At 41.7% G+C, this 3,747-nt stretch overlaps 1 protein-coding gene across 1 annotated transcript in view; it reads right to left on the minus strand.

Moving 5' to 3' along the window:
• The window catches only part of Aldob (aldolase, fructose-bisphosphate B), a 13,275-nt gene extending 11,328 nt beyond the window's left edge, over positions 1-1,947 (minus strand). The window contains exon 1 of the mRNA XM_031377385.1: positions 1,875-1,947. The gene's annotated coding sequence lies outside the window, so the exon portion shown is untranslated. The remainder of the gene's footprint in view (positions 1-1,874) is intronic.
• Between the last annotated feature and the right edge of the window lie 1,800 nt (positions 1,948-3,747).

A 3,747-nucleotide genomic window follows, 5' to 3' on the forward strand; every position in this document is an offset into this window, starting at 1 on the left:
ATATATATATACATATATATATATGCTGCATATGTAAATCATGGGAAAAGTTGTATATATGAACATATATGAGGAGACAGTAAATATAGTGAGGCAGAGCACAGTTACCTCAACTTATTTTGGTATAATTTTTCTGAAAAGCAGACATACTGTGAGAATATGTTCTTTTTTTATAACCCCTCTTCATCCAGTTACCTAGGGCTCCATAGGCCAGTTTGGCTTAGCCATGACTTGGACTCTGCTGCTCTGGTACATCTAAGAAGCACACAGGTCCAGTTAGAGTTTAAGGGGGTAGGATAGGGAATGGGGTATAAATGCTGAAAACCCCAGAGATATTTATATCAAACCTACCACCTTAAAGATGAGGAAACTGAGGCTGAGGAAGCCCCGAGTTATGTTCTGTGGCTTTGAGTCACATTTTAGTGGCTTCTGACTTAGAACCCTGTGGGTGGTCTTTCTACAGAAGGGTGGGTAGAATCTCGAAGTGTGGTTCTTTCTTCCTGCATTCCTCGAAGAGGTTCTGCAGGCAATCATTTGTAAGGTGTGGATATTTAACTCTTGGAGAAATGTAAGAGCAGAGCAAAAGGGCTGGAGAGATGGCTCAGTGGTTAAGAGCACTGACTGCTCTCCCAAAGGTCCTGAGTTCAAATCCCAGCAACCACATGGTGGCTCACAACCATCTGTAATAAGATCTGATGCCCTCTTCTGGTGTGTCTGAAGGCAGCTACACTGTACTCACATAAATAAAATAAATAAATCTTTTTAAAAAAAAAAAAGAGCAGAGCAAAAGCGTCTCTATGCTCAAGGCAGTTGGATTTTTCAAGACAAACACAAGGGTGAGGTTGTAACTTATTGAACATCTGTGATTACCAAGCTGCATCCATATCACTTATGTGTATGAGATCATGAAGAGGTACACAGCTTTGTTGCCCACTCTGCTGCTACAGAGGGACACCCGATGAGCTAGATGACTTAAGTCTGCCCTTTCCTGGCGCTCTTTTGCTAAAACTGTCCTAAACTACAGAGACTGCCAGGTTTTTCGCAGCTATACCCCATTCTCTGTCTTACCTGGACATGGGTGCTTCGCAGATGCACCACAGCAGCAGAGCAAACCCTGACTGAGCCAAACTGGCCTTTAGAAACCTAGGTAACTGGTTGAAGAGTTATTTATAAAAAAGACAACATAGTTTCAGGATATTCCTGCTTTTCAGATAGAGAAAATATAGCAAAATAAATCAGGAGGACTTAACTCCTAACATCTGACGCTGCATGGCTCTAACAGTGTCTACTTCAAGTAGAACATACTAGGGAAAATATCAAGTATGTTGGAAGGCTTGGAAATTCACAATTGAAGATGATCACTTTGAAGTGGCAAATCCTGCTGTCTCTCCTCATGTGGGCAGTAGAAGGCAAAGGGCAAAGGCTTGGATTCCTTTGTGTGAGGAAGAAACGCCAGCACCAATAGCAGTAGGTGTGGGAAGAGAACAGAGAACATAAGGATACGGTAGATATATAAACAAAACATCACAACAAAACAGTAGTTGTTAGGAAAAAAAATAGAGAAGAAATGACCAGAAATCAAGCCTGACTAGAACTTTACAAATAAAAGTGTTCACAGTGTTCTTCCAAGACAAAGACTCGAGAGGTGCCTCACACAGGCGAACAGTAACTGGCCATCCATCTGGAGCAATATTTGCCACCTCCAGGAAAGATATGAATGAATATTCATGCTCGGAGAGAGAAAAGTAGTCAGTGCAGCAGATTCATCAAGGTTTTAGACACCCCCAGGCAAACATACACTCTCCGGGTATTATGTTGTCCTTAACCCAGCTTGCTGGTCTAACCCAGGTTTCAAAGGAAATCCTTTTACTTACACAGCAAAGGGGAAGAGTGCTCCAAGGTATCAGAAGCCGTATGAGGTGGCAGCTGCCAAATACGATGGATCTGCTCAGAGAGCACAGTTTTTATAGCCCTCTTATCAAAGTCTGGTGGATTTTTTTTTTTTAACTTTTGCCCTCCCCCTCCTACCATGACCCAGTAGGGAGGTGTTTATTCAGTAACTCTGATTGGCGTGTGAACAGCCAATCTTTGTAATCAGGCTCACACACTCCTTACACTCACAGACTGTTAGAGCTACAAGGGAGTCTTTAGATTACACAGCTCCCAATCCAGACCTGACACATAAAGGTGAGGAAACTATAAGGCTTCCCCCAGATCACACAGGCAGGGACATGGACTGAAAGCTGGATCTGTCAAGAGGCTCTAGAAGGGTGTTGGCTGAGCTCTCCGCTTTCGAAACAACATATGCCCCTCAAGGCACATATTAGTGCCTTCACATATTAATATTCACATATTAGTTTGTTTATTCTTAGTCCTCTGAGCCTTAACTTCTTCCTTTGAAGAGTGATATTCACCCTCACAAGAGCACTGGGTTTCTAGAGTCTATATACACAAAACATTGCAGAATTATTAATTCCAAATTAACCCAGCAATAGTATATTTCCATTGCTTATCTCTGTGCTTCTTTAGTAGCCACTTGCTGCATGTCTTCTAAACTTTATAATTTTTTTTTTTTTTTTTTGGTTTTTCAAGACAGGGTTTTTCTGTGTAGCCCTGGCTATCCTGGAACTCACTCTGTAGACCAGGCTGGCCTCGAACTCAGAAATCTGCCTGCCTCTGCCTCCCAAGTGCTGGGATTAAAGGCATGCGCCACCACCACCCGGCTAAACTTTATAATTAATAGAGATGATCTTTCAGCAAAAGTAAAATTCTGACTCTTAGGTTCCTATTTGTTGGCTTATTTTGATGAAAATAATTATCTATCTATCTATCTATCTATCTATCTATCTATCTATCTATTTATTTGGTGGTACAGCATGGTGTGAATGTGGATGCCTAAAGAAAATTTGGGGGAATGTGTTCTCTCCTTCTACCATATGGAACTCAGAAATGAAACTCAGGTATTAGACATGGCAGCAGGCATCTGAAACCACCCTCCCACCTCTCCAAATTTTATTTTAAAAGAAATGATTATTTCCCCACTCATGTTCCCATCTCCAAAAATTTCAGTGTGTACCCCAATGTAGTTCATACCAGACTCCATTCAATTGTTCACTGTTCTTGTCCTACCTCAGTATCTCCACCTTTAAAAAAATACTTTTTATTCATTATAAGTTCTATACAGGAATACAATGTATGTTGATCAACTCCATCTACTACTACCCCTGCAACTCTCCTAGTATCTCCATCCCATCTCCTTCCTGGTTTAATGTGCTCTCTTTATTCACTTGTCATTGGTAGTAGTAACCCCAAGTCCAACTAGCACTGTCTATGTGCACATGGGTGCATAGCCTTCCATGGGGCATGATCCACATACCAGCAGCCATATCCCCGAAGGACAGTAACTTTCTCTCTCAGCAGTTATCAACTACCAATGACTCCTTTGATAGTAGTAGAGTGTCTGGGGCCTCTTTCCCATCCATGCAAGATTTGTGACTTCTTGATCTTGTTACAGGTCTTGTGCAAGTAGCCACACCTGCTGAGCACTGAAGAGTGCAATAGCCACAACATGTCCAGAAGTCAGCACTTCACAGTTGATGTTTTCGTCCACAGTTCTTATATTCTTTCTGACCCTTGTTCTGTCAAGTTCTCGGGGACCTGGAGATATGCTCAAAGTTAAAGGTTTAGGTGAATATAGAGGAGTTTTGGAGAGGAAAGTTTAGGGCTGGTTAGCTGAAATTTATAAGA

Source organism: Mastomys coucha, unplaced genomic scaffold (genome assembly GCF_008632895.1).
Source record: "Mastomys coucha isolate ucsf_1 unplaced genomic scaffold, UCSF_Mcou_1 pScaffold18, whole genome shotgun sequence".
Classification (NCBI taxonomy): Eukaryota; Metazoa; Chordata; class Mammalia; order Rodentia; family Muridae; genus Mastomys; species Mastomys coucha.